The 23118-nt window shown below is 56.6% G+C and overlaps 103 pseudogenes; all 103 read left to right on the forward strand.

The window, feature by feature from the left end:
- Window positions 1–60: 60 nt before the first annotated feature.
- Window positions 61–179, forward strand: LOC136594879 (5S ribosomal RNA; annotated as a pseudogene).
- An 80-nt stretch (window positions 180–259) lies between these two features.
- Window positions 260–378, forward strand: LOC136594838 (5S ribosomal RNA; annotated as a pseudogene).
- Window positions 379–458: 80 nt separating this feature from the next.
- On the forward strand, window positions 459–577 carry LOC136594800 (5S ribosomal RNA; annotated as a pseudogene).
- Window positions 578–657: 80 nt separating this feature from the next.
- LOC136594880 (5S ribosomal RNA) lies at window positions 658–776 on the forward strand (annotated as a pseudogene).
- An 80-nt stretch (window positions 777–856) lies between these two features.
- On the forward strand, window positions 857–975 carry LOC136594881 (5S ribosomal RNA; annotated as a pseudogene).
- Window positions 976–1055: 80 nt separating this feature from the next.
- LOC136594882 (5S ribosomal RNA) lies at window positions 1056–1174 on the forward strand (annotated as a pseudogene).
- Window positions 1175–1254: 80 nt separating this feature from the next.
- LOC136594760 (5S ribosomal RNA) lies at window positions 1255–1373 on the forward strand (annotated as a pseudogene).
- An 80-nt stretch (window positions 1374–1453) lies between these two features.
- Window positions 1454–1572, forward strand: LOC136594883 (5S ribosomal RNA; annotated as a pseudogene).
- An 80-nt stretch (window positions 1573–1652) lies between these two features.
- On the forward strand, window positions 1653–1771 carry LOC136594849 (5S ribosomal RNA; annotated as a pseudogene).
- An 80-nt stretch (window positions 1772–1851) lies between these two features.
- On the forward strand, window positions 1852–1970 carry LOC136594884 (5S ribosomal RNA; annotated as a pseudogene).
- Window positions 1971–2050: 80 nt separating this feature from the next.
- Window positions 2051–2169, forward strand: LOC136594886 (5S ribosomal RNA; annotated as a pseudogene).
- An 80-nt stretch (window positions 2170–2249) lies between these two features.
- Window positions 2250–2368, forward strand: LOC136594843 (5S ribosomal RNA; annotated as a pseudogene).
- An 80-nt stretch (window positions 2369–2448) lies between these two features.
- On the forward strand, window positions 2449–2567 carry LOC136594736 (5S ribosomal RNA; annotated as a pseudogene).
- An 80-nt stretch (window positions 2568–2647) lies between these two features.
- LOC136594887 (5S ribosomal RNA) lies at window positions 2648–2766 on the forward strand (annotated as a pseudogene).
- An 80-nt stretch (window positions 2767–2846) lies between these two features.
- On the forward strand, window positions 2847–2965 carry LOC136594761 (5S ribosomal RNA; annotated as a pseudogene).
- An 80-nt stretch (window positions 2966–3045) lies between these two features.
- On the forward strand, window positions 3046–3164 carry LOC136594888 (5S ribosomal RNA; annotated as a pseudogene).
- Window positions 3165–3244: 80 nt separating this feature from the next.
- Window positions 3245–3363, forward strand: LOC136594839 (5S ribosomal RNA; annotated as a pseudogene).
- A 626-nt stretch (window positions 3364–3989) lies between these two features.
- On the forward strand, window positions 3990–4108 carry LOC136594890 (5S ribosomal RNA; annotated as a pseudogene).
- An 80-nt stretch (window positions 4109–4188) lies between these two features.
- On the forward strand, window positions 4189–4307 carry LOC136594694 (5S ribosomal RNA; annotated as a pseudogene).
- Window positions 4308–4387: 80 nt separating this feature from the next.
- On the forward strand, window positions 4388–4506 carry LOC136594891 (5S ribosomal RNA; annotated as a pseudogene).
- Window positions 4507–4586: 80 nt separating this feature from the next.
- Window positions 4587–4705, forward strand: LOC136594664 (5S ribosomal RNA; annotated as a pseudogene).
- An 80-nt stretch (window positions 4706–4785) lies between these two features.
- Window positions 4786–4904, forward strand: LOC136594665 (5S ribosomal RNA; annotated as a pseudogene).
- An 80-nt stretch (window positions 4905–4984) lies between these two features.
- On the forward strand, window positions 4985–5103 carry LOC136594825 (5S ribosomal RNA; annotated as a pseudogene).
- Window positions 5104–5183: 80 nt separating this feature from the next.
- Window positions 5184–5298, forward strand: LOC136594783 (5S ribosomal RNA; annotated as a pseudogene).
- An 80-nt stretch (window positions 5299–5378) lies between these two features.
- On the forward strand, window positions 5379–5497 carry LOC136594666 (5S ribosomal RNA; annotated as a pseudogene).
- Window positions 5498–5577: 80 nt separating this feature from the next.
- On the forward strand, window positions 5578–5696 carry LOC136594840 (5S ribosomal RNA; annotated as a pseudogene).
- Window positions 5697–5776: 80 nt separating this feature from the next.
- LOC136594802 (5S ribosomal RNA) lies at window positions 5777–5895 on the forward strand (annotated as a pseudogene).
- Window positions 5896–5975: 80 nt separating this feature from the next.
- On the forward strand, window positions 5976–6094 carry LOC136594667 (5S ribosomal RNA; annotated as a pseudogene).
- Window positions 6095–6174: 80 nt separating this feature from the next.
- On the forward strand, window positions 6175–6293 carry LOC136594669 (5S ribosomal RNA; annotated as a pseudogene).
- Window positions 6294–6373: 80 nt separating this feature from the next.
- LOC136594706 (5S ribosomal RNA) lies at window positions 6374–6492 on the forward strand (annotated as a pseudogene).
- Window positions 6493–6572: 80 nt separating this feature from the next.
- LOC136594762 (5S ribosomal RNA) lies at window positions 6573–6691 on the forward strand (annotated as a pseudogene).
- Window positions 6692–6771: 80 nt separating this feature from the next.
- On the forward strand, window positions 6772–6890 carry LOC136594671 (5S ribosomal RNA; annotated as a pseudogene).
- Window positions 6891–6970: 80 nt separating this feature from the next.
- LOC136594749 (5S ribosomal RNA) lies at window positions 6971–7089 on the forward strand (annotated as a pseudogene).
- A 278-nt stretch (window positions 7090–7367) lies between these two features.
- LOC136594672 (5S ribosomal RNA) lies at window positions 7368–7486 on the forward strand (annotated as a pseudogene).
- An 80-nt stretch (window positions 7487–7566) lies between these two features.
- LOC136594844 (5S ribosomal RNA) lies at window positions 7567–7685 on the forward strand (annotated as a pseudogene).
- An 80-nt stretch (window positions 7686–7765) lies between these two features.
- On the forward strand, window positions 7766–7884 carry LOC136594737 (5S ribosomal RNA; annotated as a pseudogene).
- Window positions 7885–7964: 80 nt separating this feature from the next.
- On the forward strand, window positions 7965–8083 carry LOC136594673 (5S ribosomal RNA; annotated as a pseudogene).
- An 80-nt stretch (window positions 8084–8163) lies between these two features.
- On the forward strand, window positions 8164–8282 carry LOC136594763 (5S ribosomal RNA; annotated as a pseudogene).
- A 625-nt stretch (window positions 8283–8907) lies between these two features.
- On the forward strand, window positions 8908–9026 carry LOC136594771 (5S ribosomal RNA; annotated as a pseudogene).
- A 282-nt stretch (window positions 9027–9308) lies between these two features.
- On the forward strand, window positions 9309–9427 carry LOC136594674 (5S ribosomal RNA; annotated as a pseudogene).
- An 80-nt stretch (window positions 9428–9507) lies between these two features.
- Window positions 9508–9626, forward strand: LOC136594675 (5S ribosomal RNA; annotated as a pseudogene).
- Window positions 9627–9706: 80 nt separating this feature from the next.
- LOC136594808 (5S ribosomal RNA) lies at window positions 9707–9825 on the forward strand (annotated as a pseudogene).
- An 80-nt stretch (window positions 9826–9905) lies between these two features.
- On the forward strand, window positions 9906–10024 carry LOC136594676 (5S ribosomal RNA; annotated as a pseudogene).
- Window positions 10025–10104: 80 nt separating this feature from the next.
- Window positions 10105–10223, forward strand: LOC136594677 (5S ribosomal RNA; annotated as a pseudogene).
- An 80-nt stretch (window positions 10224–10303) lies between these two features.
- Window positions 10304–10422, forward strand: LOC136594764 (5S ribosomal RNA; annotated as a pseudogene).
- An 80-nt stretch (window positions 10423–10502) lies between these two features.
- Window positions 10503–10621, forward strand: LOC136594678 (5S ribosomal RNA; annotated as a pseudogene).
- An 80-nt stretch (window positions 10622–10701) lies between these two features.
- LOC136594680 (5S ribosomal RNA) lies at window positions 10702–10820 on the forward strand (annotated as a pseudogene).
- An 80-nt stretch (window positions 10821–10900) lies between these two features.
- LOC136594739 (5S ribosomal RNA) lies at window positions 10901–11019 on the forward strand (annotated as a pseudogene).
- Window positions 11020–11247: 228 nt separating this feature from the next.
- Window positions 11248–11366, forward strand: LOC136594681 (5S ribosomal RNA; annotated as a pseudogene).
- Window positions 11367–11446: 80 nt separating this feature from the next.
- On the forward strand, window positions 11447–11565 carry LOC136594683 (5S ribosomal RNA; annotated as a pseudogene).
- Window positions 11566–11645: 80 nt separating this feature from the next.
- LOC136594806 (5S ribosomal RNA) lies at window positions 11646–11764 on the forward strand (annotated as a pseudogene).
- An 80-nt stretch (window positions 11765–11844) lies between these two features.
- On the forward strand, window positions 11845–11963 carry LOC136594847 (5S ribosomal RNA; annotated as a pseudogene).
- Window positions 11964–12043: 80 nt separating this feature from the next.
- LOC136594803 (5S ribosomal RNA) lies at window positions 12044–12162 on the forward strand (annotated as a pseudogene).
- Window positions 12163–12242: 80 nt separating this feature from the next.
- Window positions 12243–12361, forward strand: LOC136594718 (5S ribosomal RNA; annotated as a pseudogene).
- Window positions 12362–12640: 279 nt separating this feature from the next.
- LOC136594738 (5S ribosomal RNA) lies at window positions 12641–12759 on the forward strand (annotated as a pseudogene).
- An 80-nt stretch (window positions 12760–12839) lies between these two features.
- Window positions 12840–12958, forward strand: LOC136594684 (5S ribosomal RNA; annotated as a pseudogene).
- Window positions 12959–13038: 80 nt separating this feature from the next.
- LOC136594765 (5S ribosomal RNA) lies at window positions 13039–13157 on the forward strand (annotated as a pseudogene).
- An 80-nt stretch (window positions 13158–13237) lies between these two features.
- Window positions 13238–13356, forward strand: LOC136594685 (5S ribosomal RNA; annotated as a pseudogene).
- An 80-nt stretch (window positions 13357–13436) lies between these two features.
- LOC136594855 (5S ribosomal RNA) lies at window positions 13437–13561 on the forward strand (annotated as a pseudogene).
- Window positions 13562–13641: 80 nt separating this feature from the next.
- Window positions 13642–13760, forward strand: LOC136594686 (5S ribosomal RNA; annotated as a pseudogene).
- A 79-nt stretch (window positions 13761–13839) lies between these two features.
- LOC136594687 (5S ribosomal RNA) lies at window positions 13840–13958 on the forward strand (annotated as a pseudogene).
- Window positions 13959–14038: 80 nt separating this feature from the next.
- LOC136594688 (5S ribosomal RNA) lies at window positions 14039–14157 on the forward strand (annotated as a pseudogene).
- An 80-nt stretch (window positions 14158–14237) lies between these two features.
- LOC136594848 (5S ribosomal RNA) lies at window positions 14238–14357 on the forward strand (annotated as a pseudogene).
- A 79-nt stretch (window positions 14358–14436) lies between these two features.
- LOC136594689 (5S ribosomal RNA) lies at window positions 14437–14555 on the forward strand (annotated as a pseudogene).
- An 80-nt stretch (window positions 14556–14635) lies between these two features.
- Window positions 14636–14754, forward strand: LOC136594691 (5S ribosomal RNA; annotated as a pseudogene).
- An 80-nt stretch (window positions 14755–14834) lies between these two features.
- LOC136594692 (5S ribosomal RNA) lies at window positions 14835–14953 on the forward strand (annotated as a pseudogene).
- An 80-nt stretch (window positions 14954–15033) lies between these two features.
- LOC136594725 (5S ribosomal RNA) lies at window positions 15034–15151 on the forward strand (annotated as a pseudogene).
- Window positions 15152–15231: 80 nt separating this feature from the next.
- LOC136594693 (5S ribosomal RNA) lies at window positions 15232–15350 on the forward strand (annotated as a pseudogene).
- An 80-nt stretch (window positions 15351–15430) lies between these two features.
- Window positions 15431–15549, forward strand: LOC136594695 (5S ribosomal RNA; annotated as a pseudogene).
- Window positions 15550–15629: 80 nt separating this feature from the next.
- On the forward strand, window positions 15630–15748 carry LOC136594696 (5S ribosomal RNA; annotated as a pseudogene).
- An 80-nt stretch (window positions 15749–15828) lies between these two features.
- LOC136594852 (5S ribosomal RNA) lies at window positions 15829–15948 on the forward strand (annotated as a pseudogene).
- Window positions 15949–16028: 80 nt separating this feature from the next.
- On the forward strand, window positions 16029–16147 carry LOC136594697 (5S ribosomal RNA; annotated as a pseudogene).
- An 80-nt stretch (window positions 16148–16227) lies between these two features.
- Window positions 16228–16346, forward strand: LOC136594698 (5S ribosomal RNA; annotated as a pseudogene).
- Window positions 16347–16426: 80 nt separating this feature from the next.
- LOC136594699 (5S ribosomal RNA) lies at window positions 16427–16545 on the forward strand (annotated as a pseudogene).
- Window positions 16546–16625: 80 nt separating this feature from the next.
- On the forward strand, window positions 16626–16744 carry LOC136594700 (5S ribosomal RNA; annotated as a pseudogene).
- Window positions 16745–16824: 80 nt separating this feature from the next.
- Window positions 16825–16943, forward strand: LOC136594702 (5S ribosomal RNA; annotated as a pseudogene).
- An 80-nt stretch (window positions 16944–17023) lies between these two features.
- On the forward strand, window positions 17024–17142 carry LOC136594703 (5S ribosomal RNA; annotated as a pseudogene).
- Window positions 17143–17222: 80 nt separating this feature from the next.
- On the forward strand, window positions 17223–17341 carry LOC136594704 (5S ribosomal RNA; annotated as a pseudogene).
- Window positions 17342–17421: 80 nt separating this feature from the next.
- LOC136594705 (5S ribosomal RNA) lies at window positions 17422–17540 on the forward strand (annotated as a pseudogene).
- An 80-nt stretch (window positions 17541–17620) lies between these two features.
- On the forward strand, window positions 17621–17739 carry LOC136594707 (5S ribosomal RNA; annotated as a pseudogene).
- An 80-nt stretch (window positions 17740–17819) lies between these two features.
- LOC136594708 (5S ribosomal RNA) lies at window positions 17820–17938 on the forward strand (annotated as a pseudogene).
- An 80-nt stretch (window positions 17939–18018) lies between these two features.
- LOC136594735 (5S ribosomal RNA) lies at window positions 18019–18138 on the forward strand (annotated as a pseudogene).
- An 80-nt stretch (window positions 18139–18218) lies between these two features.
- LOC136594846 (5S ribosomal RNA) lies at window positions 18219–18337 on the forward strand (annotated as a pseudogene).
- An 80-nt stretch (window positions 18338–18417) lies between these two features.
- LOC136594709 (5S ribosomal RNA) lies at window positions 18418–18536 on the forward strand (annotated as a pseudogene).
- A 278-nt stretch (window positions 18537–18814) lies between these two features.
- LOC136594752 (5S ribosomal RNA) lies at window positions 18815–18934 on the forward strand (annotated as a pseudogene).
- Window positions 18935–19014: 80 nt separating this feature from the next.
- On the forward strand, window positions 19015–19136 carry LOC136594851 (5S ribosomal RNA; annotated as a pseudogene).
- Window positions 19137–19216: 80 nt separating this feature from the next.
- LOC136594740 (5S ribosomal RNA) lies at window positions 19217–19335 on the forward strand (annotated as a pseudogene).
- A 227-nt stretch (window positions 19336–19562) lies between these two features.
- Window positions 19563–19681, forward strand: LOC136594710 (5S ribosomal RNA; annotated as a pseudogene).
- Window positions 19682–19761: 80 nt separating this feature from the next.
- On the forward strand, window positions 19762–19880 carry LOC136594711 (5S ribosomal RNA; annotated as a pseudogene).
- An 80-nt stretch (window positions 19881–19960) lies between these two features.
- On the forward strand, window positions 19961–20079 carry LOC136594807 (5S ribosomal RNA; annotated as a pseudogene).
- An 80-nt stretch (window positions 20080–20159) lies between these two features.
- On the forward strand, window positions 20160–20278 carry LOC136594713 (5S ribosomal RNA; annotated as a pseudogene).
- Window positions 20279–20556: 278 nt separating this feature from the next.
- On the forward strand, window positions 20557–20675 carry LOC136594714 (5S ribosomal RNA; annotated as a pseudogene).
- Window positions 20676–20755: 80 nt separating this feature from the next.
- Window positions 20756–20874, forward strand: LOC136594715 (5S ribosomal RNA; annotated as a pseudogene).
- Window positions 20875–20954: 80 nt separating this feature from the next.
- On the forward strand, window positions 20955–21073 carry LOC136594716 (5S ribosomal RNA; annotated as a pseudogene).
- An 80-nt stretch (window positions 21074–21153) lies between these two features.
- On the forward strand, window positions 21154–21272 carry LOC136594733 (5S ribosomal RNA; annotated as a pseudogene).
- An 80-nt stretch (window positions 21273–21352) lies between these two features.
- Window positions 21353–21471, forward strand: LOC136594717 (5S ribosomal RNA; annotated as a pseudogene).
- A 79-nt stretch (window positions 21472–21550) lies between these two features.
- LOC136594741 (5S ribosomal RNA) lies at window positions 21551–21669 on the forward strand (annotated as a pseudogene).
- A 230-nt stretch (window positions 21670–21899) lies between these two features.
- LOC136594719 (5S ribosomal RNA) lies at window positions 21900–22018 on the forward strand (annotated as a pseudogene).
- Window positions 22019–22098: 80 nt separating this feature from the next.
- Window positions 22099–22217, forward strand: LOC136594720 (5S ribosomal RNA; annotated as a pseudogene).
- Window positions 22218–22297: 80 nt separating this feature from the next.
- LOC136594732 (5S ribosomal RNA) lies at window positions 22298–22416 on the forward strand (annotated as a pseudogene).
- An 80-nt stretch (window positions 22417–22496) lies between these two features.
- On the forward strand, window positions 22497–22615 carry LOC136594721 (5S ribosomal RNA; annotated as a pseudogene).
- Window positions 22616–22695: 80 nt separating this feature from the next.
- Window positions 22696–22814, forward strand: LOC136594722 (5S ribosomal RNA; annotated as a pseudogene).
- Window positions 22815–22894: 80 nt separating this feature from the next.
- LOC136594724 (5S ribosomal RNA) lies at window positions 22895–23013 on the forward strand (annotated as a pseudogene).
- Window positions 23014–23118: the final 105 nt, after the last annotated feature.

Raw genomic sequence — 23118 nt, forward strand, 5'->3', positions numbered from 1 at the left:
TCTTTCCGTTTCGGAGGTGCGTTCGCACTGCAGAAAGCCCATAGGAAAGGAGGAGGAGCTGTCAACGGGCATTCTAAGCTGAATGTGCCTGCTCTCGTCAGATCGCGGCCGCCAGCCAGCTTGAGGCCTGGCAAGTACCAGTATGGGTGACCGGCTGGGAATCCCAGGTCCCGTTGACTTTTAAGGCCGTGAGTAGGTTTCTTTCCTTTTCGGAGGTGCGTTCGCACTGCAGAAAGCCCATAGGAAAGGAGGAGGAGCTGTCAACAGGCATTCTAAGCTGAATGTGCCTGCTCTCGTCAGATCGCGGCCGCCAGCCAGCTTGAGGCCTGGCAAGTACCAGTATGGGTGACCGGCTGGGAATCCCAGGTCCCGTTGACTTTTAAGGCCGTGAGTAGGTTTCTTTCCGTTTCGGAGGTGCGTTCGCACTGCAGAAAGCCCATAGGAAAGGAGGAGGAGCTGTCAACGGGCATTCTAAGCTGAATGTGCCTGCTCTCGTCAGATCGCGGCCGCCAGCCAGCTTGAGGCCTGGCAAGTACCAGTATGGGTGACCGGCTGGGAATCCCAGGTCCCATTGACTTTTAAGGCCGTGAGTAGGTTTCTTTCCGTTTCGGAGGTGCGTTCGCACTGCAGAAAGCCCATAGGAAAGGAGGAGGAGCTGTCAACGGGCATTCTAAGCTGAATGTGCCTGCTCTCGTCAGATCGCGGCCGCCAGCCAGCTTGAGGCCTGGCAAGTACCAGTATGGGTGACCGGCTGGGAATCCCAGGTCCCGTTGACTTTTAAGGCCGTGAGTAGGTTTCTTTCCTTTTCGGAGGTGCGTTCGCACTGCAGAAAGCCCATAGGAAAGGAGGAGGAGCTGTCAACGGGCATTCTAAGCTGAATGTGCCTGCTCTCGTCAGATCGCGGCCGCCAGCCAGCTTGAGGCCTGGCAAGTACCAGTATGGGTGACCGGCTGGGAATCCCAGGTCCCGTTGACTTTTAAGGCCGTGAGTAGGTTTCTTTCCTTTTCGGAGGTGCGTTCGCACTGCAGAAAGCCCATAGGAAAGGAGGAGGAGCTGTCAACGGGCATTCTAAGCTGAATGTGCCTGCTCTCGTCAGATCGCGGCCGCCAGCCAGCTTGAGGCCTGGCAAGTACCAGTATGGGTGACCGGCTGGGAATCCCAGGTCCCGTTGACTTTTAAGGCCGTGAGTAGGTTTCTTTCCTTTTCGGAGGTGCGTTCGCACTGCAGAAAGCCCATAGGAAAGGAGGAGGAGCTGTCAACGGGCGTTCTAAGCTGAATGTGCCTGCTCTCGTCAGATCGCGGCCGCCAGCCAGCTTGAGGCCTGGCAAGTACCAGTATGGGTGACCGGCTGGGAATCCCAGGTCCCGTTGACTTTTAAGGCCGTGAGTAGGTTTCTTTCCTTTTCGGAGGTGCGTTCGCACTGCAGAAAGCCCATAGGAAAGGAGGAGGAGCTGTCAACGGGCATTCTAAGCTGAATGTGCCTGCTCTCGTCAGATCGCGGCCGCCAGCCAGCTTGAGGCCTGGCAAGTACCAGTATGGGTGACCGGCTGGGAATCCCAGGTCCCGTTGACTTTTAAGGCCGTGAGTAGGTTTCTTTCCCTTTCGGAGGTGCGTTCGCACTGCAGAAAGCCCATAGGAAAGGAGGAGGAGCTGTCAACGGGCGTTCTAAGCTGAATGTGCCTGCTCTCGTCAGATCGCGGCCGCCAGCCAGCTTGAGACCTGGCAAGTACCAGTATGGGTGACCGGCTGGGAATCCCAGGTCCCGTTGACTTTTAAGGCCGTGAGTAGGTTTCTTTCCTTTTCGGAGGTGCGTTCGCACTGCAGAAAGCCCATAGGAAAGGAGGAGGAGCTGTCAACGGGCATTCTAAGCTGAATGTGCCTGCTCTCGTCAGATCGCGGCCGCCAGCCAGCTTGAGGCCTGGCAAGTACCAGTATGGGTGACCGGCTGGGAATCCCAGGTCCCGTTGACTTTTAAGGCCGTGAGTAGGTTTCTTTCCTTTTCGGAGGTGCGTTCGCACTGCAGAAAGCCCATAGGAAAGGAGGAGGAGCTGTCAACGGGCATTCTAAGCTGAATGTGCCTGCTCTCGTCAGATCGCGGCCGCCAGCCAGCTTGAGGCCTGGCAAGTACCAGTATGGGTGACCGGCTGGGAATCCCAGGTCCCGTTGACTTTTAAGGCCGTGAGTAGGTTTCTTTCCTTTTCGGAGGTGCGTTCGCACTGCAGAAAGCCCATAGGAAAGGAGGAGGAGCTGTCAACGGGCATTCTAAGCTGAATGTGCCTGCTCTCGTCAGATCGCGGCCGCCAGCCAGCTTGAAGCCTGGCAAGTACCAGTATGGGTGACCGGCTGGGAATCCCAGGTCCCGTTGACTTTTAAGGCCGTGAGTAGGTTTCTTTCCTTTTCGGAGGTGCGTTCGCACTGCAGAAAGCCCATAGGAAAGGAGGAGGAGCTGTCAACGGGCATTCTAAGCTGAATGTGCCTGCTCTCGTCGGATCGCGGCCGCCAGCCAGCTTGAGGCCTGGCAAGTACCAGTATGGGTGACCGGCTGGGAATCCCAGGTCCCGTTGACTTTTAAGGCCGTGAGTAGGTTTCTTTCCTTTTCGGAGGTGCGTTCGCACTGCAGAAAGCCCATAGGAAAGGAGGAGGAGCTGTCAACGGGCATTCTAAGCTGAATGTGCCTGCTCTCGTCAGATCGCGGCCGCCAGCCAGCTTGAGGCCTGGCAAGTACCAGTATGGGTGACCGGCTGGGAATCCCAGGTCCCGTTGACTTTTAAGGCCGTGAGTAGGTTTCTTTCCTTTTCGGAGGTGCGTTCGCACTGCAGAAAGCCCATAGGAAAGGAGGAGGAGCTGTCAACGGGCGTTCTAAGCTGAATGTGCCTGCTCTCGTCAGATCGCGGCCGCCAGCCAGCTTGAGGCCTGGCAAGTACCAGTATGGGTGACCGGCTGGGAATCCCAGGTCCCGTTGACTTTTAAGGCCGTGAGTAGGTTTCTTTCCTTTTCGGAGGTGCGTTCGCACTGCAGAAAGCCCATAGGAAAGGAGGAGGAGCTGTCAACGGGCATTCTAAGCTGAATGTGCCTGCTCTCGTCAGATCGCGGCCGCCAGCCAGCTTGAGGCCTGGCAAGTACCAGTATGGGTGACCGGCTGGGAATCCCAGGTCCCGTTGACTTTTAAGGCCGTGAGTAGGTTTCTTTCCTTTTCGGAGGTGCGTTCGCACTGCAGAAAGCCCATAGGAAAGGAGGAGGAGCTGTCAACAGGCATTCTAAGCTGAATGTGCCTGCTCTCGTCAGATCGCGGCCGCCAGCCAGCTTGAGGCCTGGCAAGTACCAGTATGGGTGACCGGCTGGGAATCCCAGGTCCCGTTGACTTTTAAGGCCGTGAGTAGGTTTCTTTCCTTTTCGGAGGTGCGTTCGCACTGCAGAAAGCCCATAGGAAAGGAGGAGGAGCTGTCAACGGGCATTCTAAGCTGAATGTGCCTGCTCTCGTCAGATCGCGGAATCCCAGGTCCCGTTGACTTTTAAGGCCGTGAGTAGGTTTCTTTCCTTTTCGGAGGTGCGTTCGCACTGCAGAAAGCCCATAGGAAAGGAGGAGGAGCTGTCAACGGGCATTCTAAGCTGAATGTGCCTGCTCTCGTCAGATCGCGGCCGCCAGCCAGTTTGAGGCCTGGCAAGTACCAGTATTCGTGACCGGCTGGGAATCCCAGGTCCCGTTGACTTTTAAGGCCGTGAGTAGGTTTCTTTCCCTTTCGGAGGTGCGTTCGCACTGCAGAAAGCCCATAGGAAAGGAGGAGGAGCTGTCAACGGGCATTCTAAGCTGAATGTGCCTGCTCTTGTCAGATCGCGGCCGCCAGCCAGCTTGAAGCCTGGCAAGTACCAGTATGGGTGACCGGCTGGGAATCCCAGGTCCCGTTGACTTTTAAGGCCGTGAGTAGGTTTCTTTCCTTTTCGGAGGTGCGTTCGCACTGCAGAAAGCCCATAGGAAAGGAGGAGGAGCTGTCAACGGGCATTCTAAGCTGAATGTGCCTGCTCTCGTCAGATCGCGGCCGCCAGCCAGCTTGAGGCCTGGCAAGTACCAGTATGGGTGACCGGCTGGGAATCCCAGGTCCCGTTGACTTTTAAGGCCGTGAGTAGGTTTCTTTCCTTTTCGGAGGTGCGTTCGCACTGCAGAAAGCCCATAGGAAAGGAGGAGGAGCTGTCAACGGGCATTCTAAGCTGAATGTGCCTGCTCTCGTCAGATCGCGGCCGCCAGCCAGCTTGAGGCCTGGCAAGTACCAGTATGGGTGACCGGCTGGGAATCCCAGGTCCCGTTGACTTTTAAGGCCGTGAGTATGTTTCTTTCCTTTTCGGAGGTGCGTTCGCACTGCAGAAAGCCCATAGGAAAGGAGGAGGAGCTGTCAACGGGCATTCTAAGCTGAATGTGCCTGCTCTCGTCAGATCGCGGCCGCCAGCCAGCTTGAGGCCTGGCAAGTACCAGTATGGGTGACCGGCTGGGAATCCCAGGTCCCGTTGACTTTTAAGGCCGTGAGTAGGTTTCTTTCCTTTTCGGAGGTGCGTTCGCACTGCAGAAAGCCCATAGGAAAGGAGGAGGAGCTGTCAACGGGCATTCTAAGCTGAATGTGCCTGCTCTCGTCAGATCGCGGCCGCCAGCCAGCTTGAGGCCTGGCAAGTACCAGTATGGGTGACCGGCTGGGAATCCCAGGTCCCGTTGACTTTTAAGGCCGTGAGTAGGTTTCTTTCCTTTTCGGAGGTGCGTTCGCACTGCAGAAAGCCCATAGGAAAGGAGGAGGAGCTGTCAACGGGCATTCTAAGCTGAATGTGCCTGCTCTCGTCAGATCGCGGCCGCCAGCCAGCTTGAGGCCTGGCAAGTACCAGTATGGGTGACCGGCTGGGAATCCCAGGTCCCGTTGACTTTTAAGGCCGTGAGTAGGTTTCTTTCCGTTTCGGAGGTGCGTTCGCACTGCAGAAAGCCCATAGGAAAGGAGGAGGAGCTGTCAACGGGCATTCTAAGCTGAATGTGCCTGCTCTCGTCAGATCGCGGCTGCCAGCCAGCTTGAGGCCTGGCAAGTACCAGTATGGGTGACCGGCTGGGAATCCCAGGTCCCATTGACTTTTAAGGCCGTGAGTAGGTTTCTTTCCGTTTCGGAGGTGCGTTCGCACTGCAGAAAGCCCATAGGAAAGGAGGAGGAGCTGTCAACGGGCATTCTAAGCTGAATGTGCCTGCTCTCGTCAGATCGCGGCCGCCAGCTTGAGGCCTGGCAAGTACCAGTATGGGTGACCGGCTGGGAATCCCAGGTCCCGTTGACTTTTAAGGCCGTGAGTAGGTTTCTTTCCGTTTCGGAGGTGCGTTCGCACTGCAGAAAGCCCATAGGAAAGGAGGAGGAGCTGTCAACGGGCATTCTAAGCTGAATGTGCCTGCTCTCGTCAGATCGCGGCCGCCAGCCAGCTTGAGGCCTGGCAAGTACCAGTATGGGTGACCGGCTGGGAATCCCAGGTCCCGTTGACTTTTAAGGCCGTGAGTAGGTTTCTTTCCTTTTCGGAGGTGCGTTCGCACTGCAGAAAGCCCATAGGAAAGGAGGAGGAGCTGTCAACAGGCATTCTAAGCTGAATGTGCCTGCTCTCGTCAGATCGCGGCCGCCAGCCAGCTTGAGGCCTGGCAAGTACCAGTATGGGTGACCGGCTGGGAATCCCAGGTCCCGTTGACTTTTAAGGCCGTGAGTAGGTTTCTTTCCGTTTCGGAGGTGCGTTCGCACTGCAGAAAGCCCATAGGAAAGGAGGAGGAGCTGTCAACGGGCATTCTAAGCTGAATGTGCCTGCTCTCGTCAGATCGCGGCCGCCAGCCAGCTTGAGGCCTGGCAAGTACCAGTATGGGTGACCGGCTGGGAATCCCAGGTCCCATTGACTTTTAAGGCCGTGAGTAGGTTTCTTTCCGTTTCGGAGGTGCGTTCGCACTGCAGAAAGCCCATAGGAAAGGAGGAGGAGCTGTCAACGGGCATTCTAAGCTGAATGTGCCTGCTCTCGTCAGATCGCGGCCGCCAGCCAGCTTGAGGCCTGGCAAGTACCAGTATGGGTGACCGGCTGGGAATCCCAGGTCCCGTTGACTTTTAAGGCCGTGAGTAGGTTTCTTTCCTTTTCGGAGGTGCGTTCGCACTGCAGAAAGCCCATAGGAAAGGAGGAGGAGCTGTCAACGGGCATTCTAAGCTGAATGTGCCTGCTCTCGTCAGATCGCGGCCGCCAGCCAGCTTGAGGCCTGGCAAGTACCAGTATGGGTGACCGGCTGGGAATCCCAGGTCCCGTTGACTTTTAAGGCCGTGAGTAGGTTTCTTTCCTTTTCGGAGGTGCGTTCGCACTGCAGAAAGCCCATAGGAAAGGAGGAGGAGCTGTCAACGGGCATTCTAAGCTGAATGTGCCTGCTCTCGTCAGATCGCGGCCGCCAGCCAGCTTGAGGCCTGGCAAGTACCAGTATGGGTGACCGGCTGGGAATCCCAGGTCCCGTTGACTTTTAAGGCCGTGAGTAGGTTTCTTTCCTTTTCGGAGGTGCGTTCGCACTGCAGAAAGCCCATAGGAAAGGAGGAGGAGCTGTCAACGGGCGTTCTAAGCTGAATGTGCCTGCTCTCGTCAGATCGCGGCCGCCAGCCAGCTTGAGGCCTGGCAAGTACCAGTATGGGTGACCGGCTGGGAATCCCAGGTCCCGTTGACTTTTAAGGCCGTGAGTAGGTTTCTTTCCTTTTCGGAGGTGCGTTCGCACTGCAGAAAGCCCATAGGAAAGGAGGAGGAGCTGTCAACGGGCATTCTAAGCTGAATGTGCCTGCTCTCGTCAGATCGCGGCCGCCAGCCAGCTTGAGGCCTGGCAAGTACCAGTATGGGTGACCGGCTGGGAATCCCAGGTCCCGTTGACTTTTAAGGCCGTGAGTAGGTTTCTTTCCCTTTCGGAGGTGCGTTCGCACTGCAGAAAGCCCATAGGAAAGGAGGAGGAGCTGTCAACGGGCATTCTAAGCTGAATGTGCCTGCTCTCGTCAGATCGCGGCCGCCAGCCAGCTTGAGACCTGGCAAGTACCAGTATGGGTGACCGGCTGGGAATCCCAGGTCCCGTTGACTTTTAAGGCCGTGAGTAGGTTTCTTTCCTTTTCGGAGGTGCGTTCGCACTGCAGAAAGCCCATAGGAAAGGAGGAGGAGCTGTCAACGGGCATTCTAAGCTGAATGTGCCTGCTCTCGTCAGATCGCGGCCGCCAGCCAGCTTGAGGCCTGGCAAGTACCAGTATGGGTGACCGGCTGGAATCCCAGGTCCCGTTGACTTTTAAGGCCGTGAGTAGGTTTCTTTCCTTTTCGGAGGTGCGTTCGCACTGCAGAAAGCCCATAGGAAAGGAGGAGGAGCTGTCAACGGGCATTCTAAGCTGAATGTGCCTGCTCTCGTCAGATCGCGGCCGCCAGCCAGCTTGAGGCCTGGCAAGTACCAGTATGGGTGACCGGCTGGGAATCCCAGGTCCCGTTGACTTTTAAGGCCGTGAGTAGGTTTCTTTCCTTTTCGGAGGTGCGTTCGCACTGCAGAAAGCCCATAGGAAAGGAGGAGGAGCTGTCAACGGGCATTCTAAGCTGAATGTGCCTGCTCTCGTCAGATCGCGGCCGCCAGCCAGCTTGAAGCCTGGCAAGTACCAGTATGGGTGACCGGCTGGGAATCCCAGGTCCCGTTGACTTTTAAGGCCGTGAGTAGGTTTCTTTCCTTTTCGGAGGTGCGTTCGCACTGCAGAAAGCCCATAGGAAAGGAGGAGGAGCTGTCAACGGGCATTCTAAGCTGAATGTGCCTGCTCTCGTCGGATCGCGGCCGCCAGCCAGCTTGAGGCCTGGCAAGTACCAGTATGGGTGACCGGCTGGGAATCCCAGGTCCCGTTGACTTTTAAGGCCGTGAGTAGGTTTCTTTCCTTTTCGGAGGTGCGTTCGCACTGCAGAAAGCCCATAGGAAAGGAGGAGGAGCTGTCAACGGGCATTCTAAGCTGAATGTGCCTGCTCTCGTCAGATCGCGGCCGCCAGCCAGCTTGAGGCCTGGCAAGTACCAGTATGGGTGACCGGCTGGGAATCCCAGGTCCCGTTGACTTTTAAGGCCGTGAGTAGGTTTCTTTCCTTTTCGGAGGTGCGTTCGCACTGCAGAAAGCCCATAGGAAAGGAGGAGGAGCTGTCAACGGGCGTTCTAAGCTGAATGTGCCTGCTCTCGTCAGATCGCGGCCGCCAGCCAGCTTGAGGCCTGGCAAGTACCAGTATGGGTGACCGGCTGGGAATCCCAGGTCCCGTTGACTTTTAAGGCCGTGAGTAGGTTTCTTTCCTTTTCGGAGGTGCGTTCGCACTGCAGAAAGCCCATAGGAAAGGAGGAGGAGCTGTCAACGGGCATTCTAAGCTGAATGTGCCTGCTCTCGTCAGATCGCGGAATCCCAGGTCCCGTTGACTTTTAAGGCCGTGAGTAGGTTTCTTTCCTTTTCGGAGGTGCGTTCGCACTGCAGAAAGCCCATAGGAAAGGAGGAGGAGCTGTCAACGGGCATTCTAAGCTGAATGTGCCTGCTCTCGTCAGATCGCGGCCGCCAGCCAGTTTGAGGCCTGGCAAGTACCAGTATTCGTGACGGCTGGGAATCCCAGGTCCCGTTGACTTTTAAGGCCGTGAGTAGGTTTCTTTCCCTTTCGGAGGTGCGTTCGCACTGCAGAAAGCCCATAGGAAAGGAGGAGGAGCTGTCAACGGGCATTCTAAGCTGAATGTGCCTGCTCTTGTCAGATCGCGGCCGCCAGCCAGCTTGAAGCCTGGCAAGTACCAGTATGGGTGACCGGCTGGGAATCCCAGGTCCCGTTGACTTTTAAGGCCGTGAGTAGGTTTCTTTCCTTTTCGGAGGTGCGTTCGCACTGCAGAAAGCCCATAGGAAAGGAGGAGGAGCTGTCAACGGGCATTCTAAGCTGAATGTGCCTGCTCTCGTCAGATCGCGGCCGCCAGCCAGCTTGAGGTCTGGCAAGTACCAGTATGGGTGACCGGCTGGGAATCCCAGGTCCCGTTGACTTTTAAGGCCGTGAGTAGGTTTCTTTCCTTTTCGGAGGTGCGTTCGCACTGCAGAAAGCCCATAGGAAAGGAGGAGGAGCTGTCAACGGGCATTCTAAGCTGAATGTGCCTGCTCTCGTCAGATCGCGGCCGCCAGCCAGCTTGAGGCCTGGCAAGTACCAGTATGGGTGACCGACCGGCTGGAATCCCAGGTCCCGTTGACTTTTAAGGCCGTGAGTATGTTTCTTTCCTTTTCGGAGGTGCGTTCGCACTGCAGAAAGCCCATAGGAAAGGAGGAGGAGCTGTCAACGGGCATTCTAAGCTGAATGTGCCTGCTCTCGTCAGATCGCGGCCGCCAGCCAGCTTGAGGCCTGGCAAGTACCAGTATGGGTGACCGGCTGGGAATCCCAGGTCCCGTTGACTTTTAAGGCCGTGAGTAGGTTTCTTTCCGTTTCGGAGGTGCGTTCGCACTGCAGAAAGCCCATAGGAAAGGAGGAGGAGCTGTCAACGGGCATTCTAAGCTGAATGTGCCTGCTCTCGTCAGATCGCGGCCGCCAGCCAGCTTGAGGCCTGGCAAGTACCAGTATGGGTGACCGGCTGGGAATCCCAGGTCCCGTTGACTTTTAAGGCCGTGAGTAGGTTTCTTTCCTTTTCGGAGGTGCGTTCGCACTGCAGAAAGCCCATAGGAAAGGAGGAGGAGCTGTCAACGGGCATTCTAAGCTGAATGTGCCTGCTCTTGTCAGATCGCGGCCGCCAGCCAGCTTGAGGCCTGGCAAGTACCAGTATGGGTGACCGGCTGGGAATCCCAGGTCCCGTTGACTTTTAAGGCCGTGAGTAGGTTTCTATCCTTTTCGGAGGTGCGTTCGCACTGCAGAAAGCCCATAGGAAAGGAGGAGGAGCTGTCAACGGGCATTCTAAGCTGAATGTGCCTGCTCTCGTCAGATCGCGGCCGCCAGCCAGCTTGAGGCCTGGCAAGTACCAGTATGGGTGACCGGCTGGGAATCCCAGGTCCCGTTGACTTTTAAGGCCGTGAGTAGGTTTCTTTCCTTTTCGGAGGTGCGTTCGCACTGCAGAAAGCCCATAGGAAAGGAGGAGGAGCTGTCAACGGGCATTCTAAGCTGAATGTGCCTGCTCTCGTCAGATCGCGGCCGCCAGCCAGCTTGAGGCCTGGCAAGTACCAGTATGGGTGACCGGCTGGGAATCCCAGGTCCCGTTGACTTTTAAGGCCGTGAGTATGTTTCTTTCCTTTTCGGAGGTGCGTTCGCACTGCAGAAAGCCCATAGGAAAGGAGGAGGAGCTGTCAACGGGCGTTCTAAGCTGAATGTGCCTGCTCTCGTCAGATCGCGGCCGCCAGCCAGCTTGAGGCCTGGCAAGTACCAGTATGGGTGACCGGCTGGGAATCCCAGGTCCCGTTGACTTTTAAGGCCGTGAGTAGGTTTCTTTCCTTTTCGGAGGTGCGTTCGCACTGCAGAAAGCCCATAGGAAAGGAGGAGGAGCTGTCAACGGGCATTCTAAGCTGAATGTGCCTGCTCTCGTCAGATCGCGGCCGCCAGCCAGCTTGAGGCCTGGCAAGTACCAGTATGGGTGACCGGCTGGGAATCCCAGGTCCCGTTGACTTTTAAGGCCGTGAGTAGGTTTCTTTCCTTTTCGGAGGTGCGTTCGCACTGCAGAAAGCCCATAGGAAAGGAGGAGGAGCTGTCAACGGGCATTCTAAGCTGAATGTGCCTGCTCTCGTCAGATCGCGGCCGCCAGCCAGCTTGAGGCCTGGCAAGTACCAGTATGGGTGACCGGCTGGGAATCCCAGGTCCCGTTGACTTTTAAGGCCGTGAGTAGGTTTCTTTCCTTTTCGGAGGTGCGTTCGCACTGCAGAAAGCCCATAGGAAAGGAGGAGGAGCTGTCAACGGGCATTCTAAGCTGAATGTGCCTGCTCTCGTCAGATCGCGGCCGCCAGCCAGCTTGAGGCCTGGCAAGTACCAGTATGGGTGACCGGCTGGGAATCCCAGGTCTCGTTGACTTTTAAGGCCGTGAGTAGGTTTCTTTCCTTTTCGGAGGTGCGTTCGCACTGCAGAAAGCCCATAGGAAAGGAGGAGGAGCTGTCAACGGGCATTCTAAGCTGAATGTGCCTGCTCTCGTCAGATCGCGGAATCCCAGGTCCCGTTGACTTTTAAGGCCGTGAGTAGGTTTCTTTCCTTTTCGGAGGTGCGTTCGCACTGCAGAAAGCCCATAGGAAAGGAGGAGGAGCTGTCAACGGGCATTCTAAGCTGAATGTGCCTGCTCTCGTCAGATCGCGGCCGCCAGCCAGCTTGAGGCCTGGCAAGTACCAGTATGGGTGACCGGCTGGGAATCCCAGGTCCCGTTGACTTTTAAGGCCGTGAGTAGGTTTCTTTCCGTTTCGGAGGTGCGTTCGCACTGCAGAAAGCCCATAGGAAAGGAGGAGGAGCTGTCAACGGGCATTCTAAGCTGAATGTGCCTGCTCTCGTCAGATCGCGGCCGCCAGCCAGCTTGAGGCCTGGCAAGTACCAGTATGGGTGACCGGCTGGGAATCCCAGGTCCCGTTGACTTTTAAGGCCGTGAGTAGGTTTCTTTCCTTTTCGGAGGTGCGTTCGCACTGCAGAAAGCCCATAGGAAAGGAGGAGGAGCTGTCAACGGGCATTCTAAGCTGAATGTGCCTGCTCTCGTCAGATCGCGGCCGCCAGCCAGCTTGAGGCCTGGCAAATACCAGTATGGGTGACCGGCTGGGAATCCCAGGTCCCGTTGACTTTTAAGGCCGTGAGTAGGTTTCTTTCCTTTTCGGAGGTGCGTTCGCACTGCAGAAAGCCCATAGGAAAGGAGGAGGAGCTGTCAACGGGCATTCTAAGCTGAATGTGCCTGCTCTCGTCAGATCGCGGCCGCCAGCCAGCTTGAGGCCTGGCAAGTACCAGTATGGGTAATCGGCTGGGAATCCCAGGTCCCGTTGACTTTTAAGGCCGTGAGTAGGTTTCTTTCCTTTTCGGAGGTGCGTTCGCACTGCAGAAAGCCCAAAGGAAAGGAGGAGGAGCTGTCAACGGGCATTCTAAGCTGAATGTGCCTGCTCTCGTCAGATCGCGGCCGCCAGCCCGCTTGAGGCCTGGCAAGTACCAGTATGGGTGACCGGCTGGGAATCCCAGGTCCCGTTGACTTTTAAGGCCGTGAGTAGGTTTCTTTCCGTTTCGGAGGTGCGTTCGCACTGCAGAAAGCCCATAGGAAAGGAGGAGGCGCTGTCAACGGGCATTCTAAGCTGAATGTGCCTGCTCTCGTCAGATCGCGGCCGCCAGCCAGCTTGAGGCCTGGCAAGTACCAGTATGGGTGACCGGCTGGGAATCCCAGGTCCCGTTGACTTTTAAGGCCGTGAGTAGGTTTCTTTCCGTTTCGGAGGTGCGTTCGCACTGCAGAAAGCCCATAGGAAAGGAGGAGGAGCTGTCAACGGGCATTCTAAGCTGAATGTGCCTGCTCTCGTCAGATCGCGGCCGCCAGCCAGCTTGAGGCCTGGCAAGTACCAGTATTCGTGACCGGCTGGGAATCCCAGGTCCCGTTTACTTTTAAGGCCGTGAGTAGGTTTCTTTCCTTTTCGGAGGTGCGTTCGCACTGCAGAAAGCCCATAGGAAAGGAGGAGGAGCTGTCAACGGGCATTCTAAGCTGAATGTGCCTGCTCTCGTCGGATCGCGGCCGCCAGCCAGCTTGAGGCCTGGCAAGTACCAGTATGGGTGACCGGCTGGGAATCCCAGGTCCCGTTGACTTTTAAGGCCGTGAGTAGGTTTCTTTCCTTTTCGGAGGTGCGTTCGCACTGCAGAAAGCCCATAGGAAAGGAGGAGGAGCTGTCAACGGGCATTCTAAGCTGAATGTGCCTGCTCTCGTCAGATCGCGGCCGCCAGCCAGCTTGAGGCCTGGCAAGTACCAGTATGGGTGACCGGCTGGGAATCCCAGGTCCCGTTGACTTTTAAGGCCGTGAGTAGGTTTCTTTCCTTTTCGGAGGTGCGTTCGCACTGCAGAAAGCCCATAGGAAAGGAGGAGGAGCTGTCAACGGGCGTTCTAAGCTGAATGTGCCTGCTCTCGTCAGATCGCGGCCGCCAGCCAGCTTGAGGCCTGGCAAGTACCAGTATGGGTGACCGGCTGGGAATCCCAGGTCCCGTTGACTTTTAAGGCCGTGAGTAGGTTTCTTTCCTTTTCGGAGGTGCGTTCGCACTGCAGAAAGCCCATAGGAAAGGAGGAGGAGCTGTCAACGGGCATTCTAAGCTGAATGTGCCTGCTCTCGTCAGATCGCGGCCGCCAGCCAGCTTGAGGCCTGGCAAGTACCAGTATGGGTGACCGGCTGGGAATCCCAGGTCCCGTTGACTTTTAAGGCCGTGAGTAGGTTTCTTTCCTTTTCGGAGGTGCGTTCGCACTGCAGAAAGCCCATAGGAAAGGAGGAGGAGCTGTCAACGGGCATTCTAAGCTGAATGTGCCTGCTCTCGTCAGATCGCGGCCGCCAGCCACAGCCAGCTTGAGGCCTGGCAAGTACCAGTATGGGTGACCGGCTGGGAATCCCAGGTCCCGTTGACTTTTAAGGCCGTGAGTAGGTTTCTTTCCTTTTCGGAGGTGCGTTCGCACTGCAGAAAGCCCATAGGAAAGGAGGAGGAGCTGTCAACGGGCATTCTAAGCTGAATGTGCCTGCTCTCGTCAGATCGCGGCCGCCAGCCAGCTTGAGGCCTGGCAAGTACCAGTATGGGTGACCGGCTGGGAATCCCAGGTCCCGTTGACTTTTAAGGCCGTGAGTAGGTTTCTTTCCTTTCGGAGGTGCGTTCGCACTGCAGAAAGCCCATAGGAAAGGAGGAGGAGCTGTCAACGGGCATTCTAAGCTGAATGTGCCTGCTCTCGTCAGATCGCGGCCGCCAGCCAGCTTGAGGCCTGGCAAGTACCAGTATGGGTGACCGGCTGGGAATCCCAGGTCCCGTTGACTTTTAAGGCCGTGAGTAGGTTTCTTTCCTTTTCGGAGGTGCGTTCGCACTGCAGAAAGCCCATAGGAAAGGAGGAGGAGCTGTCAACGGGCATTCTAAGCTGAATGTGCCTGCTCTCGTCAGATCGCGGCCGCCAGCCAGCTTGAGGCCTGGCAAGTACCAGTATGGGTGACCGGCTGGGAATCCCAGGTCCCGTTGACTTTTAAGGCCGTGAGTAGGTTTCTTTCCGTTTCGGAGGTGCGTTCGCACTGCAGAAAGCCCATAGGAAAGGAGGAGGAGCTGTCAACGGGCATTCTAAGCTGAATGTGCCTGCTCTCGTCAGATCGCGGGCCGCCAGCCAGCTTGAGGCCTGGCAAGTACCAGTATGGGTGACCGGCTGGGAATCCCAGGTCCCGTTGACTTTAAGGCCGTGAGTAGGTTTCTTTCCTTTTCGGAGGTGCGTTCGCACTGCAGAAAGCCCATAGGAAAGGAGGAGGAGCTGTCAACGGGCATTCTAAGCTGAATGTGCCTGCTCTCGTCAGATCGCGGCCGCCAGCCAGCTTGAGGCCTGGCAAGTACCAGTATGGGTGACCGGCTGGGAATCCCAGGTCCCGTTGACTTTTAAGGCCGTGAGTAGGTTTCTTTCCGTTTCGGAGGTGCGTTCGCACTGCAGAAAGCCCATAGGAAAGGAGGAGGAGCTGTCAACGGGCATTCTAAGCTGAATGTGCCTGCTCTCGTCAGATCGCGGCCGCCAGCCAGCTTGAGGCCTGGCAAGTACCAGTATGGGTGACCGGCTGGGAATCCCAGGTCCCGTTGACTTTTAAGGCCGTGAGTAGGTTTCTTTCCTTTTCGGAGGTGCGTTCGCACTGCAGAAAGCCCATAGGAAAGGAGGAGGAGCTGTCAACGGGCATTCTAAGCTGAATGTGCCTGCTCTCGTCAGATCGCGGCCGCCAGCCAGCTTGAGGCCTGGCAAGTACCAGTATGGGTGACCGGCTGGGAATCCCAGGTCCCGTTGACTTTTAAGGCCGTGAGTAGGTTTCTTTCCGTTTCGGAGGTGCGTTCGCACTGCAGAAAGCCCATAGGAAAGGAGGAGGAGCTGTCAACGGGCATTCTAAGCTGAATGTGCCTGCTCTCGTCAGATCGCGGCCGCCAGCCAGCTTGAGGCCTGGCAAGTACCAGTATGGGTGACCGGCTGGGAATCCAGGTCCCGTTGACTTTTAAGGCCGTGAGTAGGTTTCTTTCCTTTTCGGAGGTGCGTTCGCACTGCAGAAAGCCCATAGGAAAGGAGGAGGAGCTGTCAACGGGCATTCTAAGCTGAATGTGCCTGCTCTCGTCAGATCGCGGCCGCCAGCCAGCTTGAGGCCTGGCAAGTACCAGTATGGGTGACCGGCTGGGAATCCCAGGTCCCGTTGACTTTTAAGGCCGTGAGTAGGTTTCTTTCCTTTTCGGAGGTGCGTTCGCACTGCAGAAAGCCCATAGGAAAGGAGGAGGAGCTGTCAACGGGCATTCTAAGCTGAATGTGCCTGCTCTCGTCAGATCGCGGCCGCCAGCCAGCTTGAGGCCTGGCAAGTACCAGTATGGGTGACCGGCTGGGAATCCCAGGTCCCGTTGACTTTTAAGGCCGTGAGTAGGTTTCTTTCCTTTTCGGAGGTGCGTTCGCACTGCAGAAAGCCCATAGGAAAGGAGGAGGAGCTGTCAACGGGCATTCTAAGCTGAATGTGCCTGCTCTCGTCAGATCGCGGCCGCCAGCCAGCTTGAGGCCTGGCAAGTACCAGTATGGGTGACCGGCTGGGAATCCCAGGTCCCGTTGACTTTTAAGGCCGTGAGTAGGTTTCTTTCCTTTTCGGAGGTGCGTTCGCACTGCAGAAAGCCCATAGGAAAGGAGGAGGAGCTGTCAACGGGCATTCTAAGCTGAATGTGCCTGCTCTCGTCAGATCGCGGCCGCCAGCCAGCTTGAGGCCTGGCAAGTACCAGTATTGGGTGACCGGCTGGGAATCCCAGGTCCCGTTGACTTTTAAGGCCGTGAGTAGGTTTCTTTCCTTTTCGGAGGTGCGTTCGCACTGCAGAAAGCCCATAGGAAAGGAGGAGGAGCTGTCAACGGGCATTCTAAGCTGAATGTGCCTGCTCTCGTCAGATCGCGGCCGCCAGCCAGCTTGAGGCCTGGCAAGTACCAGTATGGGTGACCGGCTGGGAATCCCAGGTCCCGTTGACTTTTAAGGCCGTGAGTAGGTTTCTTTCCTTTTCGGAGGTGCGTTCGCACTGCAGAAAGCCCATAGGAAAGGAGGAGGAGCTGTCAACGGGCATTCTAAGCTGAATGTGCCTGCTCTCGTCAGATCGCGGCCGCCAGCCAGCTTGAGGCCTGGCAAGTACCAGTATGGGTGACCGGCTGGGAATCCCAGGTCCCGTTGACTTTTAAGGCCGTGAGTAGGTTTCTTTCCTTTTCGGAGGTGCGTTCGCACTGCAGAAAGCCCATAGGAAAGGAGGAGGAGCTGTCAACGGGCATTCTAAGCTGAATGTGCCTGCTCTCGTCAGATCGCGGCCGCCAGCCAGCTTGAGGCCTGGCAAGTACCAGTATGGGTGACCGGCTGGGAATCCCAGGTCCCGTTGACTTTTAAGGCCGTGAGTAGGTTTCTTTCCTTTTCGGAGGTGCGTTCGCACTGCAGAAAGCCCATAGGAAAGGAGGAGGAGCTGTCAACGGGCATTCTAAGCTGAATGTGCCTGCTCTCGTCAGATCGCGGCCGCCAGCCAGCTTGAGGCCTGGCAAGTACCAGTATGGGTGACCGGCTGGGAATCCCAGGTCCCGTTGACTTTTAAGGCCGTGAGTAGGTTTCTTTCCTTTTCGGAGGTGCGTTCGCACTGCAGAAAGCCCATAGGAAAGGAGGAGGAGCTGTCAACGGGCATTCTAAGCTGAATGTGCCTGCTCTCGTCAGATCGCGGCCGCCAGCCAGCTTGAGGCCTGGCAAGTACCAGTATGGGTGACCGGCTGGGAATCCCAGGTCCCGTTGACTTTTAAGGCCGTGAGTAGGTTTCTTTCCTTTTCGGAGGTGCGTTCGCACTGCAGAAAGCCCATAGGAAAGGAGGAGGAGCTGTCAACGGGCATTCTAAGCTGAATGTGCCTGCTCTCGTCAGATCGCGGCCGCCAGCCAGCTTGAGGCCTGGCAAGTACCAGTATGGGTGACCGGCTGGGAATCCCAGGTCCCGTTGACTTTTAAGGCCGTGAGTAGGTTTCTTTCCTTTTCGGAGGTGCGTTCGCACTGCAGAAAGCCCATAGGAAAGGAGGAGGAGCTGTCAACGGGCATTCTAAGCTGAATGTGCCTGCTCTCGTCAGATCGCGGCCGCCAGCCAGCTTGAGGCCTGGCAAGTACCAGTATGGGTGACCGGCTGGGAATCCCAGGTCCCGTTGACTTTTAAGGCCGTGAGTAGGTTTCTTTCCTTTTCGGAGGTGCGTTCGCACTGCAGAAAGCCCATAGGAAAGGAGGAGGAGCTGTCAACGGGCATTCTAAGCTGAATGTGCCTGCTCTCGTCAGATCGCGGCCGCCAGCCAGCTTGAGGCCTGGCAAGTACCAGTATGGGTGACCGGCTGGGAATCCCAGGTCCCGTTGACTTTTAAGGCCGTGAGTAGGTTTCTTTCCTTTTCGGAGGTGCGTTCGCACTGCAGAAAGCCCATAGGAAAGGAGGAGGAGCTGTCAACGGGCATTCTAAGCTGAATGTGCCTGCTCTCGTCAGATCGCGGCCGCCAGCCAGCTTGAGGCCTGGCAAGTACCAGTATGGGTGACCGGCTGGGAATCCCAGGTCCCGTTGACTTTTAAGGCCGTGAGTAGGTTTCTTTCCTTTTCGGAGGTGCGTTCGCACTGCAGAAAGCCCATAGGAAAGGAGGAGGAGCTGTCAACGGGCATTCTAAGCTGAATGTGCCTGCTCTCGTCAGATCGCGGCCGCCAGCCAGCTTGAGGCCTGGCAAGTACCAGTATGGGTGACCGGCTGGGAATCCCAGGTCCCGTTGACTTTTAAGGCCGTGAGTAGGTTTCTTTCCTTTTCGGAGGTGCGTTCGCACTGCAGAAAGCCCATAGGAAAGGAGGAGGAGCTGTCAACGGGCATTCTAAGCTGAATGTGCCTGCTCTCGTCAGATCGCGGCCGCCAGCCAGCTTGAGGCCTGGCAAGTACCAGTATGGGTGACCGGCTGGGAATCCCAGGTCCCTGTTGACTTTTAAGGCCGTGAGTAGGTTTCTTTCCTTTTCGGAGGTGCGTTCGCACTGCAGAAAGCCCATAGGAAAGGAGGAGGAGCTGTCAACGGGCATTCTAAGCTGAATGTGCCTGCTCTCGTCAGATCGCGGCCGCCAGCCAGCTTGAAGCCTGGCAAGTACCAGTATGGGTGACCGGCTGGGAATCCCAGGTCCCGTTGACTTTTAAGGCCGTGAGTAGGTTTCTTTCCTTTTCGGAGGTGCGTTCGCACTGCAGAAAGCCCATAGGAAAGGAGGAGGAGCTGTCAACGGGCATTCTAAGCTGAATGTGCCTGCTCTCGTCAGATCGCGGCCGCCAGCCAGCTTGAGGCCTGGCAAGTACCAGTATGGGTGACCGGCTGGGAATCCCAGGTCCCGTTGACTTTTAAGGCCGTGAGTAGGTTTCTTTCCTTTTCGGAGGTGCGTTCGCACTGCAGAAAGCCCATAGGAAAGGAGGAGGAGCTGTCAACGGGCATTCTAAGCTGAATGTGCCTGCTCTCGTCAGATCGCGGCCGCCAGCCAGCTTGAGGCCTGGCAAGTACCAGTATGGGTGACCGGCTGGAATCCCAGGTCCCGTTGACTTTTAAGGCCGTGAGTAGGTTTCTTTCCTTTTCGGAGGTGCGTTCGCACTGCAGAAAGCCCATAGGAAAGGAGGAGGAGCTGTCAACGGGCATTCTAAGCTGAATGTGCCTGCTCTCAGTCAGATCGCAGCCGCCAGCCAGCTTGAGGCCTGGCAAGTACCAGTATGGGTGACCGGCTGGGAATCCCAGGTCCCGTTGACTTTTAAGGCCGTGAGTAGGTTTCTTTCCTTTTCGGAGGTGCGTTCGCACTGCAGAAAGCCCATAGGAAAGGAGGAGGAGCTGTCAACGGGCATTCTAAGCTGAATGTGCCTGCTCTCGTCAGATCGCGGCGCCAGCCAGCCAGCTTGAGGCCTGGCAAGTACCAGTATGGGTGACCGGCTGGGAATCCCAGGTCCCGTTGACTTTTAAGGCCGTGAGTAGGTTTCTTTCCTTTTCGGAGGTGCGTTCGCACTGCAGAAAGCCCATAGGAAAGGAGGAGGAGCTGTCAACGGGCATTCTAAGCTGAATGTGCCTGCTCTCGTCAGATCGCGGCCGCCAGCCAGCTTGAGGCCTGGCAAGTACCAGTATGGGTGACCGGCTGGGAATCCCAGGTCTCGTTGACTTTTAAGGCCGTGAGTAGGTTTCTTTCCTTTTCGGAGGTGCGTTCGCACTGCAGAAAGCCCATAGGAAAGGAGGAGGAGCTGTCAACGGGCATTCTAAGCTGAATGTGCCTGCTCTCGTCAGATCGCGGAATCCAGGTCCCGTTGACTTTTAAGGCCGTGAGTAGGTTTCTTTCCTTTTCGGAGGTGCGTTCGCACTGCAGAAAGCCCATAGGAAAGGAGGAGGAGCTGTCAACGGGCATTCTAAGCTGAATGTGCCTGCTCTCGTCAGATCGCGGCCGCCAGCCAGCTTGAGGCCTGGCAAGTACCAGTATGGGTGACCGGCTGGGAATCCCAGGTCCCGTTGACTTTTAAGGCCGTGAGTAGGTTTCTTTCCGTTTCGGAGGTGCGTTCGCACTGCAGAAAGCCCATAGGAAAGGAGGAGGAGCTGTCAACGGGCATTCTAAGCTGAATGTGCCTGCTCTCGTCAGATCGCGGCCGCCAGCCAGCTTGAGGCCTGGCAAGTACCAGTATGGGTGACCGGCTGGGAATCCCAGGTCCCGTTGACTTTTAAGGCCGTGAGTAGGTTTCTTTCCTTTTCGGAGGTGCGTTCGCACTGCAGAAAGCCCATAGGAAAGGAGGAGGAGCTGTCAACGGGCATTCTAAGCTGAATGTGCCTGCTCTCGTCAGATCGCGGCCGCCAGCCAGCTTGAGGCCTGGCAAATACCAGTATGGGTGACCGGCTGGGAATCCCAGGTCCCGTTGACTTTTAAGGCCGTGAGTAGGTTTCTTTCCTTTTCGGAGGTGCGTTCGCACTGCAGAAAGCCCATAGGAAAGGAGGAGGAGCTGTCAACGGGCATTCTAAGCTGAATGTGCCTGCTCTCGTCAGATCGCGGCCGCCAGCCAGCTTGAGGCCTGGCAAGTACCAGTATGGGTGACCGGCTGGGAATCCCAGGTCCCGTTGACTTTTAAGGCCGTGAGTAGGTTTCTTTCCTTTTCGGAGGTGCGTTCGCACTGCAGAAAGCCCATAGGAAAGGAGGAGGAGCTGTCAACGGGCATTCTAAGCTGAATGTGCCTGCTCTCGTCAGATCGCGGCCGCCAGCCAGCTTGAGGCCTGGCAAGTACCAGTATGGGTGACCGGCTGGGAATCCCAGGTCCGTTGACTTTTAAGGCCGTGAGTAGGTTTCTTTCCTTTTCGGAGGTGCGTTCGCACTGCAGAAAGCCCATAGGAAAGGAGGAGGAGCTGTCAACGGGCATTCTAAGCTGAATGTGCCTGCTCTCGTCAGATCGCGGCCGCCAGCCAGCTTGAGGCCTGGCAAGTACCAGTATGGGTGACCGGCTGGGAATCCCAGGTCCCGTTGACTTTTAAGGCCGTGAGTAGGTTTCTTTCCTTTTCGGAGGTGCGTTCGCACTGCAGAAAGCCCATAGGAAAGGAGGAGGAGCTGTCAACGGGCATTCTAAGCTGAATGTGCCTGCTCTCGTCAGATCGCGGCCGCCAGCCAGCTTGAGGCCTGGCAAGTACCAGTATGGGTGACCGGCTGGGAATCCCAGGTCCCGTTGACTTTTAAGGCCGTGAGTAGGTTTCTTTCCTTTTCGGAGGTGCGTTCGCACTGCAGAAAGCCCATAGGAAAGGAGGAGGAGCTGTCAACGGGCATTCTAAGCTGAATGTGCCTGCTCTCGTCAGATCGCGGCCGCCAGCCAGCTTGAGGCCTGGCAAGTACCAGTATGGGTGACCGGCTGGGAATCCCAGGTCCCGTTGACTTTTAAGGCCGTGAGTATGTTTCTTTCCTTTTCGGAGGTGCGTTCGCACTGCAGAAAGCCCATAGGAAAGGAGGAGGAGCTGTCAACGGGCGTTCTAAGCTGAATGTGCCTGCTCTCGTCAGATCGCAGCCGCCAGCCAGCTTGAGGCCTGGCAAGTACCAGTATGGGTGACCGGCTGGGAATCCCAGGTCCCGTTGACTTTTAAGGCCGTGAGTAGGTTTCTTTCCTTTTCGGAGGTGCGTTCGCACTGCAGAAAGCCCATAGGAAAGGAGGAGGAGCTGTCAACGGGCATTCTAAGCTGAATGTGCCTGCTCTCGTCAGATCGCGGCCGCCAGCCAGCTTGAGGCCTGGCAAGTACCAGTATGGGTGACCGGCTGGGAATCCCAGGTCCCGTTGACTTTTAAGGCGTGAGTAGGTTTCTTTCCTTTTCGGAGGTGCGTTCGCACTGCAGAAAGCCCATAGGAAAGGAGGAGGAGCTGTCAACGGGCATTCTAAGCTGAATGTGCCTGCTCTCGTCAGATCGCGGCCGCCAGCCAGCTTGAGGCCTGGCAAGTACCAGTATGGGTGACCGGCTGGGAATCCCAGGTCTCGTTGACTTTTAAGGCCGTGAGTAGGTTTCTTTCCTTTTCGGAGGTGCGTTCGCACTGCAGAAAGCCCATAGGAAAGGAGGAGGAGCTGTCAACGGGCATTCTAAGCTGAATGTGCCTGCTCTCGTCAGATCGACGGGAATCCCAGGTCCCGTTGACTTTTAAGGCCGTGAGTAGGTTTCTTTCCTTTTCGGAGGTGCGTTCGCACTGCAGAAAGCCCATAGGAAAGGAGGAGGAGCTGTCAACGGGCATTCTAAGCTGAATGTGCCTGCTCTCGTCAGATCGCGGCCGCCAGCCAGCTTGAGGCCTGGCAAGTACCAGTATGGGTGACCGGCTGGGAATCCCAGGTCCCGTTGACTTTTAAGGCCGTGAGTAGGTTTCTTTCCGTTTCGGAGGTGCGTTCGCACTGCAGAAAGCCCATAGGAAAGGAGGAGGAGCTGTCAACGGGCATTCTAAGCTGAATGTGCCTGCTCTCGTCAGATCGCGGCCGCCAGCCAGCTTGAGGCCTGGCAAGTACCAGTATGGGTGACCGGCTGGGAATCCCAGGTCCCGTTGACTTTTAAGGCCGTGAGTAGGTTTCTTTCCTTTTCGGAGGTGCGTTCGCACTGCAGAAAGCCCATAGGAAAGGAGGAGGAGCTGTCAACGGGCATTCTAAGCTGAATGTGCCTGCTCTCGTCAGATCGCGGCCGCCAGCCAGCTTGAGGCCTGGCAAGTACCAGTATGGGTGACCGGCTGGGAATCCCAGGTCCTGTTGACTTTTAAGGCCGTGAGTAGGTTTCTTTCCTTTTCGGAGGTGCGTTCGCACTGCAGAAAGCCCATAGGAAAGGAGGAGGAGCTGTCAACGGGCATTCTAAGCTGAATGTGCCTGCTCTCGTCAGATCGCGGCCGCCAGCCAGCTTGAGGCCTGGCAAGTACCAGTATGGGTGACCGGCTGGGAATCCCAGGTCCCGTTGACTTTTAAGGCCGTGAGTAGGTTTCTTTCCTTTTCGGAGGTGCGTTCGCACTGCAGAAAGCCCAAAGGAAAGGAGGAGGAGCTGTCAACGGGCATTCTAAGCTGAATGTGCCTGCTCTCGTCAGATCGCGGCCGCCAGCCAGCTTGAGGCCTGGCAAGTACCAGTATGGGTGACCGGCTGGGAATCCCAGGTCCCGTTGACTTTTAAGGCCGTGAGTAGGTTTCTTTCCTTTTCGGAGGTGCGTTCGCACTGCAGAAAGCCCATAGGAAAGGAGGAGGAGCTGTCAACGGGCATTCTAAGCTGAATGTGCCTGCTCTCGTCAGATCGCGGCCGCCAGCCAGCTTGAGGCCTGGCAAGTACCAGTATGGGTGACCGGCTGGGAATCCCAGGTCCCGTTGACTTTTAAGGCCGTGAGTAGGTTTCTTTCCTTTTCGGAGGTGCGTTCGCACTGCAGAAAGCCATAGGAAAGGAGGAGGAGCTGTCAACGGGCATTCTAAGCTGAATGT

This window comes from Eleutherodactylus coqui, unplaced genomic scaffold, assembly GCF_035609145.1.
Source record: "Eleutherodactylus coqui strain aEleCoq1 unplaced genomic scaffold, aEleCoq1.hap1 HAP1_SCAFFOLD_642, whole genome shotgun sequence".
NCBI classification, from domain to species: Eukaryota; Metazoa; Chordata; class Amphibia; order Anura; family Eleutherodactylidae; genus Eleutherodactylus; species Eleutherodactylus coqui.